The sequence below is a fragment of the Dunckerocampus dactyliophorus genome, chromosome 16, assembly GCF_027744805.1.
Source record: "Dunckerocampus dactyliophorus isolate RoL2022-P2 chromosome 16, RoL_Ddac_1.1, whole genome shotgun sequence".
Taxonomy (NCBI): Eukaryota; Metazoa; Chordata; class Actinopteri; order Syngnathiformes; family Syngnathidae; genus Dunckerocampus; species Dunckerocampus dactyliophorus.
In genome coordinates, this window is record NC_072834.1 from 18,285,001 (window position 1) to 18,306,413 (window position 21,413).

The window sequence follows — 21,413 nt, forward strand, 5'->3', positions numbered from 1 at the left end:
TTGGTACAGGAAAGCCATGCAAAATCACAACGTTAGGCGATCCGAGGCACATCGTTACGGGACGCCGGTCACAACGTTAGGGGACACCACTCACAATGTTAGGGGATGCCAGTCACAACATTAGGGAAAATCACTCAAAATGTTATGGGACGGCAGTCACTACATGAGGGAATGCCAGTCACAATGATAGGGGACGCCAGTTACAATATTATGAGACGCCAGTAGGCATGGGCTGCTATGAGATTCTGACGGTATGATAAACTACGGCAAAAATATCACGGTTTCACAGTAATGTAATACAACTCTAAAATGTGTTATTTTGAAATATCCTCATTGAAACAAAGAGAAAAAAACTTTAGTGTTGAACTGTCGTTTGAAAACAATTTAATAGAACATGATGGAAGTGGAACATATGCATGTACAATTCATTTTCGTTATTAAAAATAACTAAATTATTTATAAATAAATAATAAATAAAATGCAGTTCTTAAAGGAAAACTGCACTTAAAAAAAAAAAGTGAGACATGAACACATATCAATGAAATTCCCCAGAAAGTGCAGTTTTCCTTAATGCAGTCTACAATGGCGACTCACAATGGTTAGGGGACGCCAGTCACAACACTAGGAGACCACAGTCACAACATTATGGGATACCACTCTACATGTTAGGGGACCCCACTCATAATGTTAGGGGTTAGGCTGGCCTCTGTAGAGCAAGAAAAATATGACCCACGTCCAATCTAATCTCCCCAAATACTCAGTTTTTACAAATCAAAGAAGAAAGCTAATGAGTTATTTTTGCTTTTGCACAGCGAAACAATGCAAAACCACATCGTTAGGGCATGTCTCTCAACACATTAGGGGATGACACGATGAGTGTGAGGTGATGCCACTCACAAAGTTATGGGACACCAGTCACGACGTGATCGGACGCCAGTCACATTATGGGACACGCCTCACGATGTTACGGAATGTCAGGCACCACAACGCTAGACACACAAATCGGGGGATGCCTCTCACAGCTGTCTGAAACACCAGTCACAACATTATGGGACACCACTAAAAATACCCCCAAATTTGGTGTACAAGCAGAACAAAAAGCAAATGAAAATTACTGCTGACAAGATGGTAATAGCCAAGTAACGAGCACGTCCTATTTTCACATGTATTTACATCAGTTCAAAGTGAAAAAATGTTGATTGTTTCCAAGCCAACCTTTCATTACTAACAAGCGCAGACTGGCCTGACAGCCTTATTTCCAGTTTTGCTGCTGAATGTTTGTGTGGAAGTATGTTCTTCACAGACGCCACTAGTCCCCCGCCCCCAGGGCGGTAACAGTAATCTTAAACCCTGCCCCCACCATGTAGAAGAACAAATGTTTTTGACATAATCAAGGTAAAAAAGAAGTATCGCAGAGATGAAACGCAAGTAAAGACCTGCTTCTTCTAAGCAGGACTGACCTCAAAAGACCCCACATTGCCCTCACATGCACTCGGGGTGTTACAGTGGTGGGGGGATGGGGGCAGAAATATTGCAAGCAAAGCCTGACAATTTTTTTTTTAAGTATTTTTTTAAAAAAAAAGGTAGGGTGTTGTAGTTTTAGTGACTGAATTTAAGTTTTTAGTGCAAAGAGGCGCTGCAGAAAGGAATTTATTGAGGGGTGGGGGGTCGTCGTGCTGTCGTACTGGTGGTGGGAAGGAGGGAGGGGGTTTGGGGGGTCAGAGGTCAGCTGCTTGCACTCAACAGCTGTCCTAAAAGCAGCAGAGATAAGGAACTGAGAGCATCCTGTGTGTCCACTTGTGTGTGTGTTTGCAAATGTGCACGTCTAATAGCAGCCGCTGGGCAAATAGATACAGTACAGCTTGACCGACTGGAATCCTCACATCCTAACTTAAACAGTGGATTACCAAAGCAAGAAAAGGGGGGAAGGGAGGGAGGGAGGGAGGGAGGTCAAGCCTTGACCGGTAGGCCAGGTCATTCATCAACCGCTAATGGCCAGAGCTTTATACTGTCACCATCAATGACCTTTGTCCGAGAGGGAAGCCACGCACAAGGCTTGACCGCCGGAACAATGGACATCGGCCGAAGCTTCCATTCCAAAACATGTCAGTCCTGTTCTGAAGGAAGCTGCCGTTGATTGTGTGTGTGTGTGTGTGTGTGTGTGTGTGTGTGTGTGTGTGTGTGTGTGTGTGTGTGTGTGTGTGTATGAGAGAGAGAGGGAGGCGCTCAACCCTAAAAACTTTGTGCACACACGCACCCATCCACACACACACACACACACACACACACACACACACTCAAGTTCCGCTGATGGCTTATCTACAGCGAGGAGATGACAAGTGGAGGCAAGCTGCAGGACGCCAAACTTGACAAGGTTGTCTTGTTGAGGACCGTTTGGGTCAAACATTGGACTGATCAGAAGTTCATAGCGTGTGTTGAGCTGCATGCATGCTTTTGTTTGACACGGGAAGTTACAGTATGTCTGCAGAATAGCCCCTAAGTTGCATTAAAACGTGGCAAACGAGAAAGAAAGTTTAATTTATGTAATAAGTGTACATAACTTTCGTAGTTAGAGCAGAGAAAACCCGTTTGACCTTGTAAATACGTTTTTTAACATTATTAGAGCTCTGTATACATGAAATAACACCCCTGTAGTCACAAGTTTGTGGAAAAGTGCGATCTGCCACGATGAAATAATAACATAACATTACAAGAGTTTTTTTTTAATTATTTACTTTATGTTGTGACCTTCTTGAGACACTTGATTACATTTGTTTGCTTTTTTTTTTTAACTAAGAAAATAATTATTGTGTTGTGACTTGAACTGCAGGATTAGCCACACTAGACTGCATTTTAATTATTTATTTTGAACGATTTCAGGTTTTTTTGTTATTTATTTTGCCTGCATATGTTCCACTTTGGCTGCACGGTGGCTGGGTGGTTAGCATGTTGGCCACACAGTCAGGAGATCGAGAGGATCTGGATTCAAATCTCCGTTGAGCATCTCTGTGTGGAGTTTGCATGTTCTCCCGTGCGTGGGTTTGCTCCGGGTACTCTGGTTTCCTCCCACATTCCAAAAACATGCATGTTAGGTTAATTGGCGACTCTAAATTGTCCATCGGTATGAATGTGAGTGTGAATGGTTGTTTGTCTATATGTGCCCTGCAATTGACTGGCGACCAGTCCAGGTTGTACCCCGCCTCTCGCCGGAAGTCAGCTGGGATAGGCTCCAGCATACCTGCGGTTCTAGTGAGGATAAGCGGCATAGAAAATAGATGGATGGACACTTTCATTGTGTTATATGGTTTAAAATTACCATTTTGATTTGACTTTTTTCTCTTTTCAATAAAGATATTTCAAAATAACACATTTTAGAGCTGCAAATACAATACAGTTAAACCGTCAAAACCGTGCTATTTTTGCCCAAGGTTACCATGACGTCAGAATATCATAGAGACACATGCCTAGACTTTTTAGCATGGACACCGTACTTCTTGGTGACGATTGTCTCATCAATGTAACGTTACTGTCACCTAGAGACCAGTGTAGAATACTGTCACTGTTTGTGGTGAAGCAGAGACTTATGGTTCATTTCAATGACTTTATCAACAAACAAATGCAGTGAACAGTCACACAGGAGCTGCTGTCGGCCACCCTATACACCGCTAAACTGCTGCTAGCACTCGTCTAACAGTCAACACACGTCAATTAAAACGCTTAATTTAGGGCCCTGTTACACCTTGACGATTTAGGCAGCGCATGCCTGACGTGATCATTTTGATGGCATATGTTGAACTGCCGACAGTTTTTTTTTCCAATTTTGGGCGTATACATAGCGTATTCATAACAAGGTCGATGTAAACATGACGTATTAGTAACTTATATAGAACATTTCTCTAACTTATAGACAACTTATATCAACTAATGCGTAGCGTGTTGCCGGTGTTCACAATTTATGCCCAACGGCAAACGCCTGTCACACCTTGACGATTTAGCCAGCTTACGCCAACGTATGAAAACTTTGGCCAATACTCTGGCATACGTCGAATAAGTTGTGTACGTCGAATAAGTTATGGGCATACGACGTAGTACGTCTAAGTCAGAAGTCGTAATACGTCAACATACCTTGAGACAAAACTGTCTTCTTGGCAAGCTTTGGCTGAGAGGAGATGGAGACTGTCGTGTTTGCATTAGCAGATAGCAGCTTGACTATGGAATCACACGAGTGCCAAAATTAAAAGGGAATACGTGTGGAAATACAAAAAGAAGCAATAATAAAAAAAAATTATACAAATGTAGTCATATTCTTTTTCCATTTTGTCATTGTTTTTTCTGTATTGTCTTTGTTTTTTTCCAATTTGCCGTTGTTTTTCCTGTTTTGTATTTGCCATTTCCACTTGCGTTTTGTCATTGCATTTAGTAATGACAAAGACAAAACAGGAAAAGCGATGCCAAAATGGAAAAAAAACAAAGACAATGCAGAAATCATTCTTTTGTCTTTGTCATTACTAAATGCAATGACAAAACGCAAGTGGAAAAAAACAAATATAAAACAGGAAAAAAAACGGCGAATTGGAAAAAACAAAGACAATACAGAAAAAACAATGACAAAATGGAAAAATAATATGACTACATTTGTATATTTTTTTTATTATTGCTTCTCTTTGTATTTCCACGCATATTCCCTTTTAATTTTGGCACTCCAGTGATTCCATACTTGACCAGTACTGGCAGTGCATCAAACCTAATGCTAACTTGGACAGTAACATGTTGTATCTTTCCATTCTTTTTGAATGTAAATACTCCTATGCACTTCATGTTGACGTGATCAATAATGCTTGATTAAAACGTGCATCGTTTCTCTCAGACTAAGCGCAAAAAAAAAAAAAAATAAATGTTAGTTCCATTCCCAGTGTCACAGTGCCCTCTACTGGTCAAGCTAAGATAGTTTTGTCTCAAGGTATGTTGACGTGACTTGTGCATAACTTACAAATAACGTGTGTGAAGGGGTGTCAACTATGGCATAAATTATTGCCCGTGGATGCGGGCATACGTCGAAAAGTTTTATGCAGGCACAAAATTTTTGGACGACTTAGACGTATGCCGGCGTGCTTCCGCGTGCTGTTAACATATACAAAACTTGCCCATAACTTCTTCGACGTACGCCAGCGTATTGGCCAAATTTTTCGTACGTTGGCGTAAGCTGGCTAAATGGTGTGACAGGGCCTTTAGGCCAAGAATATGTGCAATTTGCTTAAATTAGCATTTTTTAAATTGATAATAGGTCATATTCAACCACAAAGCAGCGATCATTTATTAACTCATTTTTGAAAAACGCAAGAGTGAGGGAACAATGTTTGAACTGCAATGTAGCAAGGGACGACTGTATATATACACACTATTTACTATAAATAGATTAGGTTGCACACAACCACAAACAAAAGAAACTGATTTTAAATGTCCACACATTAAATGAGATTGTCCATGTTGAATTAACATTGAATTTACAATTTACATTGCTACTCATTGTTTAATCTGGATCAGATCTGGTTTAAACTTGGTTTGGAATGATAGCATTGACTCAGCAAATTTGAAATGGGATAAGATTTGAAAAATGTACACAGTATAGTCATTTTGTTGGAAAGCTTTGCTAATTCCTAATATTACAGTATCGATTATTTAGAATACAGGCCAAAAGTTTGGACACACACACACACACAACACAACTAATGATCCCAACCTCATTAACAAGGCAAGAAATTCCACTAACTGTGACACACAAACACAAACAGTTAGTGTGAATGTCTTGTTTTGCCTAAAATAAAAAAAAGATATGTCTGCGCTCATGGATGACCAAGGAAATTAAAAAATGTTCATATTTGAGAGGCTGAAATCAGCTCAAAAAAGGACTAATCAAATACCAAAATAGTTAATTAATTGGATAATCGATAATCATGAAATGTTGCAGCTCTAGTTGAAAAATGTGATGGTGGGTCCCGCAGCCAAACCAGTTGACAACCACTGATCTACACAAAATATTTTACATATATACAGGTATTTACGAAAAAAATGTACTCATCATAGTTGTAGACTATTTGTCAAAACAGAAAACAAAAACCTAAATCACCAGAAATCAAAACCTAAAAGTTGCGATTTACACTCCAAACACTCAACACTTATTTACATGCATGTGTTTGTGTTATGGTAATACATCATATTTTTGGTCTTGTTTGTTTTGGTCCCGGGGAGGAAGCACATTTCTAATTGGGTCCATCCAGAGCTGAAAAGTTTAGGAAAAGCCTGACCTAAAAAAACAACAACATACAAATGTAGAATATCCACATTAAGAGCTCAGGAAGTGAAAGTAGCTAAAGGTTGACGACTATTTATAGTAAAGAAAGAGCAAATCGTAATTGCACTACAAGGACAAATACTTTTCTAGTGAATCATATTGGGGTTTGTGTCCAGCTATCTATAGTTCTCATTAAATGTAGCATTCAGAGAAATGATTCAGCGCGGTCCCTTGCTAGGATGCACTGCAATGAACCCGTGATGTCGTCTAAGAATAAAAGAAAACACTCCATAACTTCCTTATTGGGAGTCCTGAGCGCATTGCACCACATGCTGACTAAGAAGATCAAATACACGTGCACCTTTCTTTGTCGAATGCTGCTTTTATATTCCTACCACAAAAAGGAACTAATTACAAGATGAGCATTCATCAAAAACCGCTCTTATCGTTTTATTCATTCTTGGCTTTTAATAAATACTACCTTGATTGTTCCCTGGTGTTATTGGGAAGCATGGAAGTCAGTCTTGTTTTCATAATAATAACAATAACAATAATAATAATAATCTCTGCTGGACCCATTCCCGCTTCCTGGCGCTGTGCTAGACTGTTTAATTATTATTTATCATGGAAAAGTGATAAATGAGAAGACGAGCTTCATTGAACTCCGCTGATATGGCGAGATAAATGTTTTTTTGTGTTTGTTTATATTATTTGAAACAAATGCGATAATATTCACTTCACTTTGCTCTCGAAGATGATGCAGGTTTTCATGTACAATAGACGCCAATCTTCCTAAGCACATCTTGGCTCCCAGGCCAAGTAAAGTGTCTTTTATTCTTCCAGCTACTTTGGTAAATGAGGATCTGCGCAGCAAAAGTACGTAGGATGTAAATATTCATAGCTTCAAACAGTAATCATGTGATGGTTTAAAACAGGGGTGTTCAAACTTTTTCCAACGAGAGCCACATACTGAAAAATGAAAGGATGCAATGGCCACTTGGATATGCCAAGAAGTTTGATATATTTCAAGAAAAAAAATACATCTCAGCCTTGAGATATAAGTGAAAAAGCGTATTATTAGTATGAACGTCGCTCTTTGCTCATTGCTATTTTTGCTGTTTTTTTTAATTTTTCCAAATATTTAAACTTTCTTCTCTAATAACTGTAAATTTTCTTCTCGTAAAATGACTTTCTTCTCATTATATTCTGATGTTATTCCTATAATTGAATAACTTTTACCCAACCTAACATTCCAAAAATTACAACTTTATTTAGTTATTTTTGTCATAATATTAAAACTTTTTAAAAATTGTATAATGTGCTTTAATATTTCAACTCAATGATACTAAAATGACATTATTTTTCCTCATATTATGAATTTATTCTCACAAAATTGCAAACTTTATTTCCTTGTTAGAATAGGACTTTTTTGGACTTGACTCTAGTAGAATTGCAGAAGTTTCTTATTTTTTACATTTCCATTGTTTTTTGTACTTTCTTCTTATAACTTTTCTTCTCGTAATTTTTTCTGACTTTATTCCCATAGTATTTTGACTTTATTCTAAAAATATAACTGTTTTCGCCACCTAATTTTCCAAAAATTACAACTTGTTTCATTGTTATTTCATTGTTTGTTTTTGATAATATTGCGACTTTTCAAATATAATATTTAATATTTCAACTTTATGCCACTAAAACGACTTTTTCTCTTAAGATTTTGACTTTATTCTTGTCACATTACTGCTGATTTTTCTATTTTTGCTGGGGGGGGTCTTGATAAATTCTATTTTTAGAATGTGCGGTGGGGCAATAAAAAAAACAAAAAACAGCCAGGGTCAGCAAATAGCTCCCAGCCAGCACTTTGGATACCCTTGCTTTAAACTATGCACATGCGCCGCTATTGCATTAACACCAAGTGTGCAGGCAGATCAAGCAATAATATAGACAGGTGGTCATGGAAACCTGATGCTATTTCATCCTGGTGTAACGTTAATGATTTAAAGGTTGTTGTTTGAAAACTTTCCATGGAAACAAGATGCAACTCATTTCAGTCCAGTGCAATTTTTTAATAGAGGCATCAGACAAGGAAGGATTTCTGATCCGATTTGGCTCATATAAGATTTCACATCTGTTTACTTTGCAATAAACTGTACTACTACTACTTTTTTTTTGTATTCATGTTTTCATTAAGTTCTCCAAGAATACAGTAATCCCTTATCACTTTGCACTTCAAATTTTGCGGCTTCACTCTATCACGGTTTTTCAAAAATGTTAATAAATCATCACTGTCCCGTGGTTCTATACGGCCTATTATTAGTTAAAAATAGACATTTTACATATTTTAAGCATGAAACTGGCTAAATGAAGTAAAATACTCATATAAGGCATCCAGAAGATGCAATCAAAGACGTTGTGATGAAATGTATTCTACACTGGTCACTAGCTGTCAGTAATGTTACGGTAATGTTCGATCAACAGGATTTTATTGCAGGTTTGAATTATCTCACGAAAAGCACAACACTCCCTAACACACCTGTAACCCACACCAAGCTAAAACTCAACTCTGAACCCCCAACGTCACTTCCTGTCCGCCCGCCACTCAGCTCCCCTAGGGAACATAATTTACAGCAACACAGAAAAGCACAAGTCTTATTTATGTCTTATTTTTTCTTATATCTATATATATTGGGTAATAGGAGTGCAAATGTGACTACAGGGTGAGCTCTAATAATGTAAAAAAATAAAACATATTTAAAAGGTCGTTAACAGGTTTTCTATGCTCCAACTACAAACATATTTGATTCATGAATAAAGAATCCTGCTTCATGGAAATTCACTTAACATGGTCGGGTTCGTGAACAATTGCCGATTATATAAAAATGGCGATTTTCCCTTAAATGAAACTATTTTCTTATTACTATTTATTTATTACTATTTATCATTTTTTTATTTCATTTTTGTGGAAGGTTGACACATGAGCCAAAGGTGATCTCATTCAATTTTAGTTTAAATAAAGGATACACTGTACATCTAGGATTTCCATTCTTCTCACACCACAATAAAGGACACTTTTTTAGACATTTTGCTTAGTTTTTCAAAGAATGATGAATGCAAGAGAAGCGGTGATGGCACAAAAGTTATACAAACTGTTCTTCTTATTTCTTATTCTGCTCTTTTTATTAGTTTGTATGACTATCTGCGATTACGGAACAGCTTTATCTACATTTGTAAAGAATTGACAGACTTGCATTACTTTTGTAAGCCTTTTGCAAGTGACTAAACAATTTTGCCACGGACAAGAGTGCAGAACGTCCACGCTGTCTAAGGAAATACATTCAAGGATGCCTCAGGTAGCAGGAACAAAAGGAAAATCCTACTTTAAAAAGGTCTGGAAACGGCGCTTTGCCTTTTGTGGCAGACAACAAAGCAAACTACAGGCGGAAGAATGCATTCAGGCTTGGAGTGTTAACAAATGTAACGTTGCCGCCGCCGTTGCCTTTATGCGCACTTCACTTCAGTCCTGCAGAGCTTCTACAAGGTTGTCGTGCCGCTAGAGAGTCCTTTTCAACGCAAAAACACTTTTTTGGCACCACAACGTGTTTTTGTTTTCTGAGAGAAGAACTCATCATCCGCATAAGACGCCTCTTGGTTTAAACTTGCTGTAAACTATTTGTATCCTGTATGAATTACGATGTGCCTTCTTGTCGCAGGGCGCTTAACTACATCCACGCTTCTCAACCGAGTGAAATCAGTTCCATGTCAAAATGTCCAATCCCATTAAAGACATCCACCTTTACATTTCACAAAGTGAAATGTAACAATTTTTTCTATAATTCCAAATTTGCCATGACAAATCAACAATAAAACAGAATTGCTACTAATTCCATATTTCTCAAATGATTCAAATCATTCCAATATGAAAATGCTCCAATTCTATGTAAACTCGTAATGGTACTTGTCTTGTATAGTTCTTATCTACCTTTTGAGTGTTAAGTTGCTGTGTGATGGTTTTAGCATTCTTTCTAAGATGACACCGTAAGTATTTGTACTTTATTTATCCCACAGCGAAGCATTCACTCATGTCCCATCAATGTAACATCACTGATGCCTAGTGATCAGAATACTACGTATAACTTGTCTTTTATTATTTTTTCAATAATAATAATCCATAGTCCACCACAAATCCGCCGTCATTTATTAATACATTTTTGAAAACTGCAATAGATTGTAGCTGTAGCGAGGGGCGACTACACTACAGTATAGTGAGGCTCATTCATTTGGCAAACTCAAATAAGAATGTTGTAATAGTTTGTTTTCGTATCACTCTGTGGATTTGTGTGCCCAGACTATCACACGTTGGTGACGCAGTCTTGCTGTGTTATTAATACATGAGTCCAACTGTGCTCGTGACACGTCTTTATTACTAAATGTGACTGTTAACAACTGGAAACCGGAACCGGACGTCATTGGCCCGTCTATGACGTCATTAGCGGTTGACTCTGTAGTTCTACTAACACAGTCCCGCCACAAGTCTTCGCCGTTTTTGGATCACACTACTAAATTCAAGAAATAACTCATAGCATAACACAAAGGCGATGTACGTCATCAACCAACAACAGTCTTTGTGAACAATCAAGTCTTCTAAAAGTGATGTTAAATGTTAATTTATCACTTTCATTTCAAATGTATATGCATTGCCAATCGTTTTCTATAATTGTCTGCAACTGGTTACTTGGCTTTAAATTTCCTATGAGAAAAAGCTTCCACTGTATTTGTTTCCGTGGCTTTTGTAACCGGCTCGCTCCTACTTTCAAATCCCCACATGTAGAATTTAAAGCTGACATTGATCTAAAACCCATAAATCTGCGACTTCGTCAACATCATCATCCCAACAACGATTGTCCTGTCAGTGCAAGACGGCGGCACGGCGGTCCTGACAAGTCACAATTCCACGAGCAGACTGCATATGGGGATTAGCATGTTTGCAATATCATGTGTGTGGATACAAGAGGATAAAGTTCAATCTCTCTTATGGTGGCTTCAAGCACATCTGCCGGATGATCTGACCAAGGAGAGTTTATTTTAATGCTTGATGTCTGTCTGTCAAAAAATATTGATTCACAGAGTGGTCACCTTGGATCAATCAATCAAAAGCTCTCCTAAAAAGTTAACTTCTGAAGGAGAGTTTCATCACTCCCACTCTTGAGTGGAAACCAAATACGGCCGACTGCCTTGAATCACAACTCATCTGATATTATGCACGTGCACGTCCGTCCAATGTGCGTGTGTGCGTGTCAGGAGACGCAACAGCGGCGAGACGTTGCTCCTGTGGGCCGTCCCTTGCATCAGATTTCTTCATCTCATGTAGGTTGAAACACGTCGTCTCGGTTTTTGGAAAAGTCGGTTCTGACAACACAAGCGGGTGGAGGATTCAACTTCGACAAGAAGTCAAGATATTCTACATTTCCCCCTTCAATATCATAATAAGAATTAATGAGGGTAAAATGAATGATATTGAAGGGGGGAAACATTAAGAATATCTTCTTGTCACAAAATTGGACGCAAGGGACGGCCCACATTGCATTGATTTGAGCACACACCCTCTTGAAATTCCTACTTATCCAAGCAACTAAATCACATTTTGAGGGCTGTAATATACTCGAAAACCAAAAACTTTGCCAGCACATGTATCCAGGTGGAAGTTAACATGTTTTAGGGGTAGCTCCCCAAAACCCGCTTGGTGAGAAAATATTAAGTGCGTCCGATTGACACGAAATCCGGTACGCATGTCATCACAACAGGACGCAAGGGAATCACCAAATCCGTGCTGTAAGGTACGCAGGTAGCCGTGAGCTGTTTGCCGCATTTTTCTGGGTCATTTTGGGTCATTACTGGTTGTCGTAAGTTGACCTTCTGGTTTCATTTCTTGTTTATTTTAAGGGCTGTCCACACGGAAAAATTTTCAAAACGGCAAAGTACTTTATTGTCACCTTATATCCACACGGAAACAGCGTTCTTGGTGGCCTGAAACGTTTTTTTTTTGTTTTTTTTAAAATGGCTTCCAGAGTGGGAAAATCTGAAAATGCAGGCTTGTCGTTGCTGTGTAGACAAGCAAACCGCTACTTTCTGAAAACGATGACGTCACCGCCCCCGTCGAATGAATGAATAAATACATTTGTGTTCAGCTCAAGAAAAATGCCAGCAAAAACAAAAATGTTTGTTATTGTTGGGTGCCAACATCCATATTGACCCGACAACGGACGCACACGGTGTCCCGTATTGCCACGAGAATCAAAACTAATCTGTAAAACCTCAACGACTTCGGTTTGACAGCTTGACACAGGCTACACCAATCGATGCCAGTGCCTTTGATCACTCCCTTGTCAAATGTATTGCATTTCCACTCATCTTGCATCTTTATGTACACGCTTTGCCTAGCTGTCAGTGGCAGCAGCTAGCTAGCTTACTGGCTAGAGCTATGAGCCTAGCTTCTCATCTTCAGACTACAAATGTGACTTTTTACCACAGTGACATTTTGTTTTTAAAACAAAAAAAGCGATGCGGTTAGTTCAAAAGTCATTTTTGTCCCACGGGGAAGTGGATATCACGTTCATGGGGTACGTAGTAACTTACTTACGTACAAAGTGTCGCCCGACAATTTTACTCTCTTGTTGTCATTATTCTAATTATGTCTTGTGCGCAAAACACTATTTGTGTGTTGTTGTTGAATGAACACAAACACATAGTGAGTCCAGCCTTATGATGGTGATCAGATGATTTTGAGTAGGTCACAAAGGGTCAAGGAACATTTGCTTCAAACTTCAAAGTTTTTATTATAAATGTTTAATTCAGACTTTATATTTTTTATATCATCACCAATGACGACAAAATAGCATAAAGAAGATGGCCACACTGTTTGAGTGGAAATGTGCTTGGTAAATAAAGTAGTGTACAATTAAAATGTTGCCAGTCACAAATAAAACACAAATAGTTGACAGCTAATAGAGATGAAAGTTGGACACCCCTGCAACCCGGATACTCAATTTATTCTCTTTTAACTTAAGCACCACACATTTCTAAGATATTTATTTGTATTACAGTGCTCCCTCGTTTATCGTGGGGAATAGGTTCCCAAAATAGCCCACAATACGTGAAACCCGCGAAGTAGCCAACTTTATTTTTTTAAAAGGTGATTATATATGTTTTAAGGCTATAAAACCCCTCACCATACACTTTATACACTTTTGTCTGACATGCATTTACATTTTCTCACATTTCTCTCGTTTTAACACTCTCAAAGTTCAAATGTTATTTTAATTTTAATGATCAACCTTCAAGGTTGGACCCTAGAAATGATTAAGTGACTCACAAGTATGCACTCCTCTGACCGTGCCTCGTCCTGGCACTGTTCGGCTGTAGCGTTTTTGTATCCTTGTTAAAACATATTGTTCCTGGCGTAGCATTTTACTGCGCCTACTCGTCCTCCATGAACCAATGATTAATTTACAGCATTCCGTAATGGCGTCCTACAGCCACCAAAATCCAGCAAAGAGCTAGAGATCACACACACACTGAGACGAGGTGGAGGGATGACATACTTTCTCAGGCATTCGTCTTCAACTGCCACATGAGTATGCAACACCCTCTACTGGTAGCAGTGGTAATATAATAACAGACACATACAACAGAGCGCCGATAGGTCGCTGTAATAGACCACAAGGACACAGAACACATATTCATATGCTGTTAAAAAAAACATCCAAAATTGCACTTTAAAAAAAATCCGCCAAACAGCAAGTCCGTGAAAGGTGAACTGCGATGTAGGGAGGGAACAAAAAAAATATTGTATTTGTATCACAGTACTCCAAAATATGCATGAAATTAAATTCAGGTTTGTGTCAAATAGTACAAAAATCGGTTCAGACAAAGCGCCAAAAAATGCCAATCCACACAAAGGTTTATTTTTTAATAATTACCTATTTGCCAGGGGCCGTTGGAATTGCCTGATGCAACCCCGACCAATACCACATACAGTATTGTGAGAAAGTGTTTGACCCCTTCCTGATATATTTGTTTTGCATGTTTGTCACACTTAAATGTTTCAGATCATCAAACAAATTGAAATATTAGTCAATGACAACACAGCTGAAGACAAAATGCCGTTTTTAAATGAAACTTTTAATTTGCATTGTACACGTGTTGTTGATAATGTTGATCAACTAGTTTCTCACCCTTCTAAACAAATAATGTATTAGCATAATTTGATTTTGCTGTCAAGAAGTCAAGTCATGCGTGTGACAAAGCGTGCTCCCGTTCTCGCTTTGGCTTCTGTGAGCACTCGCCGGATTAGCCTAAAAAGTCATTAGCGGAGTATTTTTAGAGCCAGTAAAAAGTTTTACAAGGAACTTTCCACGGCTGAGGGACAGGACCTCTGGGATGAGACTTTATGTAAGGACCAAATGTGAACCGCCCCAAAACCCGGCAGAACTCCACTACTCAACTGGTGGCCCATGGCCCAAATCCGACACAAACAGCAGACCACTATTTGACTTGTCTTAAAAAAATATACTGTTTTGTATTTATTTATTTACTTTTATACATTTATGCAGCACATACTCAAAAACACCAGAGCGCTCCTGTCATATAGAGCATCTTCGGCTGGAAATTTTGCTGGAGGTTTCTAAAATCAGCTGAAAATTCTTGTCATATAAAGGATGTTTGACTAGTGTTATTGCAGAAGGAGCTTAAGAACAGCAGTGTGCTCCTGTTATATAGAGGATCTTTGAGTACTTGTCTTTTCTGCCGTAGGGCCTTAAAAACAGCTGAGTGCTCCTGTCAATAAGAGGATTTTTGACTGATGTTTTTTGCTGAAGATTCCTAGAAACAGCAGACAATTCCTGTCATATAAAGGATCTTTGACTAGTGTTTTCTGAAGTATGTCCTTAAATACTGCAAGGCACTCCTGTTATATCGGAAATCTTTGGTGTTTTTGCTGGAGATTCCTATAAACAGTAGAAAAATTCTTGTCATATAAAGAATGTTTGGCTAGTGTTATTGCAGAAAGAGCTTAAAAACAGCTTAATGTGTCTGTCATATGGAGAATCTTTGACTACTGTCTTTTTTGCTGTACTGTAGGTCTTTAAAAACAACTGAGTGCTCCTGACATATAGAGCAGCGGTCTCCAACCAGTTTTGACCCACGGACCAGCTCGGGAGGCTGTCTTATTTATTATGTATTTATTATGTATTATTATGTATTATGTATTGTATAAAACTAAGACAGGAAACCCACCCACCATCCACCAGTCTGGAGTTTGTTTCTCAGAAAGAAGATTATTACGTCACAGTTTGATGTGGGGTAAAAGGCCGTGTGCTAGCATGAATTAACTTGAGGTTGTGCACCAACAAAAAAGCACATTAGCACTCAATAACATCATCAAAACTTACCTTTATGCATTCCCACATAGTATCAGCATTTGAAACCGAATTTGAGGTGAAAGAAAAACAGTAAAAATACAGTATAGTAGTCTATCTGTGCTGCACGGAAGAAGGTCAATCGAGAGGATGTCTGACTCACGTTTAGTAAAAACAGCAGAGTGCTCCTGAGGAGGACAGAGGACCTTTGACTCGCTCTTTTGCTGGCGATTCCTAAAAACAGCAGCAAATTCCTGCCATATAAAATATCTTTGACTTGCGTTTTTGCAGGATGTCCTTAAAAACCGCAGGGCGCTCCAGTCATGTAGTACTGTAGATCTTTGACTGGCATTTTTGCAGAAGGTGTTTGAAAACAGCAGAGTGTTGCTGTCATATAGAGGACCTTTCCCGTTTTTGCTGGATATTTTGAAAACAGCAGGAAATTCCTGTCATATAAAGGATCTTTGAGTAGCGTTTTTGCAGTATGTCCTTAAAAACTGTAGAGCGCTCCTGTGTTACACAAGATCTTTGATTGGCATTTTTGCTGAAGGTGTTAAAAACTGCAGAAAACGTACATCACGTAAAGGATCTTTGACTCTCATTATTGCAGAAGGTGCTTAAAGTAAAACTGCACTTTTTTGATAACATGTAATACTGCTGTGCCCTATTTTGGTCCTTTTAAGCATTACTGGAAGCTCCTTCCTGGGCGCACTGATTTCACATAGCAACATAGAAAGAAACACTCAAACTAACATGAACTTTTCCAAACTCAGAAATAAAAACACAGCAGCAGTACCTTTTGGTCGTGTCTGAGGCATTGTGAGTCTGTGGTAAAGCTAGTAGCTAGCCGGTGTGTTATGGCCCAGTGTCAGTACGCCAGTAATGTAGTTCGATCAGCGTAACAATGTTAATAATAATAACAATGCTGTAGCTTGCTTAATATGCACGTCACATGATATGTAAATGGAATGTTGTTGCTGCTTTTTGGAGACCTTTTCAAACGACTTTATAGAAGGAAGTGTGTCCCGTACGTGCAGTAATGAACTGGTTCTTTTTATCTGTTTTCATGTCTTTAAAACGCACAGTAAAGAGAAAGACATATGTGTTCATCATGTCTTACTTAAGGATTGTGGATGATGGGCAAAATTCTTTAAAAACAACACAGCGCTCCAGTCATATAAAGGATCTGTAAGTAGCGTTCTTGCAAGGCATTCATTAGGACAGCAAAAACAGTCCTGACATTTATGGATCTTTGACTAGTGTTATTGTACAAGGTGCTTAAAAACAGCAGTGCACTCCTGTCATAGAGGATCTTTGCCTAGTGTAGGGCTAGTTTTTGTAGGCCTGCAGGTGTAGTTAGTGTACAGAGGCTGCAAAGTATGAAGAGTCCAGTTCTCGTGCGGTTGTAGACTCATAGTGGAGTTTTAGAGCGCATACGTGCGCAGTTTGACAAAGCTAACGGTCCGACACCTCGCAGACAATGCTTCCTGCGAGCCAATAAAATCATAAAACGCCTCGCGGGCAGCTTCCCTCTTTGAACACTCCAAGGCATTCGAGGAGACGGCAGACATGACGGTGTGAACTGCAACAGTCTGGCGCTAGACGGCGCTTTACGCCGCCATTCACAGTTCAAAGGTAATATCGCAATTTTTGGTTTGGAACATTGGGTAACAAAATGCCAGCAGGGTGGGGTGGGTCTCGGCGCAGGGCAAGTGCAGGTCGCACAAAACCGAGCGTGGCAATGTTGTGAGTAGCTTGTTTGGGCGCCCAAGACGGTAATTTTGCGATTCTCCTTTTGAAGGTTTGTGAATGGCAGCGGAGGAGGGGGTGTGATGTTTGTGGCGCGCTGGCAGCTGAGGCAATCTGGGTCTCAAGCACATCTAAGTTTGGCCAATTAGTTCCAGTGCCACTATTAATGTGCTGAAGGGGTGCGCCCAGCAGGGGGTCGAGGGCGCTGCTCAAAGGGCTTCGGGTCTCGCTAAGAGGAGGGCGGAGGGGGGCGGGGTGCGTTGGATATGGCCAACAAAGGTGGGGGTCAGGACCTCAGGGCCATGTGAAAGCTGCACCATGTCCACTGACCCAGCTGCCCCACCCCCAAAACACTTGGAGGAACGCTGCACAGTGCAACACACTGCACACATTTTACTAATAAATACAGTTCATCAATAACTGTATCGGTCACTTCTTTGATTTTTATTGACAATATATTTATTGACAAATAATGCACCCTAATTAGTTAAAATGTGAGATTTTTGGAGCGACTTATATATGTTTTTTTTCCCCCACACTAACAGGCGTTACGGTGCTCTAGGCTTGTCTGCCAGTATCTGCTACTCCTGTCACTCCTGAACTACTGAAAACGTACAATGTAAACATCAACTTATACAGACAACTGAGGGTCTATCCACACGGAAATGTTTTCAGATCAAAACGACAAAGTATTTTATCATTTCAGCCTCTCATCCACACAAGAACGGCGTTCCGGGTGACCTGAAAAGGTATTTTTTTAAAACAGCTTTCAGAGTGGCCGTGTATACAGGCAATACGAGAACAATGACATCACCGACCTACCACCACCTCGTCGCCGTCACGTCACCAGAAGCGAGCTTCGACGACAAGCCAACATAATATCTGAATATTCCGACGGACATGACTCACCTCAGTCGACATTCTCAGTCGATATTTTGTTGTCTTACACTCCTTAATGACTTGCAGGAGTAATTCCACTTCTCGTAAGCGGAAGACGACAAACGTATGCGCATCTGTTCTTTCTTCTTCTATGGTTTGGAGTGTCACGTGGTTCCGTCTGCGTGCCTGTTCATAGCGCCACTCGGCGCTTATAAGAGACAACTGGGGGAGATGGAACTCAAATGCCCCCAAAAAGAAAATCATATTCTGCAGAAGCCGCAAGTAGTGAAATCTTCAGCTGTAAACGGCAATCGAAGAGCAGAAAGGAAGTTTGGGGTGAACGAGAAACTTGTGAGAGACTGGCGAAAAGCGGGGGATACTCTAACTGCAATGAATGAAACAAAAAAAGCTAATCGCGGTCCAGCAGCTACAGTAGATGGCCACAGCTAGAGGAACGAGTTCACAGATTGGTGCGTGTCAACCGTGCAGTTACGTCTCCACGCCCGAGTAGGTGCCAAGATGATGAATGTAGATGACTTTGCAGGTTGTTTAGACTATACAGTAGTTATCTGAATAACTATATGTACACTAACATACCACCTATTCACATTAACAGACGCCTATTTAGCCTGTTCTCCATTTTATTATTATTATAACTTGTCTTTCAAGATTAAATGTCTGTTCTTGGTCTCCGATTAAAAATAATTTTCCACCAAAAAATGCAGCTCATATTCCAGTTTGACTTGCATATGTTTTTCCCCTCTTCATTGTGCATTTTTGCCTGGTACGACTTATGCTCCAGAGCGACTTATTGTCCGGAAAATACAGTATATGTACTCCACTCTAATTAGCAGAAAAGTTAGATTTTTGGGGGTTCTATTAATTAATCTTTCACATTTTTAACAAGTAAACATTGTATTTTCTAGTGATTTTGTCAACAAAATGCACACTATTAGCAGAAAAGTTTCATTTTTTGTGTTTCTATTGATACATTTTTAAAATAAATAGTGTTTTTTAGTGACTTTGTTGAGAAATTGCTCAATGTTTTGTCAGCATTTAGTTAGTTAGTGTCGAACAAAGCACATGCAATGCAGTCCAATTAGTTAAAATGTGACATTTTGGGGGGTTTCTGCTGACACATATTTATATACATCTCCATCCATCCATCCATCCATCCATCCATCCATTTTCTATGCCGCTTCTCCTCATTAGTGTCGCTGGGGTATGCTGGAGATATTTAAATGTATTGTTTTTTGTGATTTTGTTGAAAATTGCTTCATCTTGGTCACTGTCCAGAATGTTTTTTTGAGGGTGACAGAGTAATTCACTGTAATTAGTAGAAAAGTGACATTTTCGGGGTTCCTATTGATGAATTTTTCAAATTTTTAACAATTAAATTGTGTAGATATTTTAGTGATTTTGTTGACAAATTGCTACGGTTTTTGTCGACATTTAGCTAGGGTGACCGAGAGTCACACTAAGTACATGTAATGCACTCTAATTAGCAGAAAAGTTCTGTTGTGGGGGTTTCTTCTGATGAATTGTAAATAACTAATTATCGTGTTTTTTAGTGGTTTTGAAGAGCATAAAATGGTCGAGACTTCACAAGACTATAACCTTGTTGAAACCTCTTCCAACAAGGATTTAGTACATGGAACGTAATTGTTTTTTACAAATATGTTTTTTTTTTGTGTAGTGGAGGTGCAATAATTCATCAATAGATCAATGATTAACTACTTATCCAATTAATCAACAAGTATTTGGGTATTTCAGGGCTGCAGAATAACATTTTTTTTTCCTAGGAGAACTGTGGCCCCTAACTTAAAATTTAGGCGCGCAAGCAGAAAATTTAAGGGTGCACACCAAAAAAATCGACTTGCAAAGTAAATATTCACATTTCCTATCATTTTCAGTGTATTACTGACAAATACTACTAACTCCAATACTGTCCTCTTTTCACACACCTCAAATAAATAAGGGACACATTGTTGACAAGGCAAACTTGAATTTAATTTGATTGTTTTAGAGTAACACTAAGGCATGGGAAATTAACTGTACAATAATTAATTCACAATAATTGTTAAAAATAACACAATTGACCGAATAAAATAATTTAAATGTTATTATAGACATACTGTATGTCTTGCTTAAACAGGACAGTATAAAATATTAGAAATTGTGTGTCCAGGTTTATGATAAAGCAGGTGTATCCAACTTCCAGCACTATTAAAATTACTTTGACAAAAACAAAGGAGAGGCGAGTTATTTGTGTGGCAGAAAATGGCACAAAAGTCGATCAAATGAGAATGAAACGTGAGCGATCACACACGCTGCCATCGATGGGTTTAGACTGTGATAAGTTGGCGTCAATTGACTCCACATTTTACAGACTTTTTTTCTTTCTCACGGTAATAAGGGACAAAGTGCATGCCTGGTCAACGCTTTTATCTGGTCGCACATGCACGAGTAGATGAAATATTTACTCCGAATGTCTCATTTTAGTTGCAAAATGTGACTATTTCGTTGCAGCGTATAGCCCTGTATTTGATTAATCTTTTTTTAAGGAGACTTATTATCTTTGTTTTAGGCAAAACAATTTATTCACACAGATCAGCTTTGCATGTGCGATTAATTGAAACATCAAGCTTCAGATTAATCAACTAAAAAAAAATATCGTTAGTTGCAGCCCTAGTTTTTCTGATCTCCTACTGTAATATGTCAAGAGCATTTAGAGGACAGAAGGCAAGTCATACATTTTATGTCAGAGAGTCTCTGTTTTGTTTGTTTGTTTGTTTAATGAGGGCCCCCCCCTGTGGCGTTATAACTGTGGCTCCCCCTATTGGTTGTGGTGGTGTGGTCATGTAATACTGATACGGTATCTTTAAAGTTTTACAATCAGACAGATGCTCAATGACTTACAGACAATTATTTGCTAAGGCAGTTTTTCACCCAATCATGCTCAAATTTTACACACACGTGCTTATCAGCACCAAATTTGGTGCCAATTCAGCTAAACACCTTAAAGTTACAGTGGGTTGTTTTTTAGAGCAGTGTAATGAGCTGTGTGAGAAATTTCAAGT

The 21,413-nt window shown here is 39.0% G+C and overlaps 1 protein-coding gene across 3 annotated transcripts in view; it reads right to left on the minus strand.

Moving 5' to 3' along the window:
- Positions 1–21,413, minus strand: part of zbtb16a (zinc finger and BTB domain containing 16a) — a 165,370-nt gene that overhangs the window by 127,357 nt on the left and 16,600 nt on the right. The window lies entirely within an intron of this gene.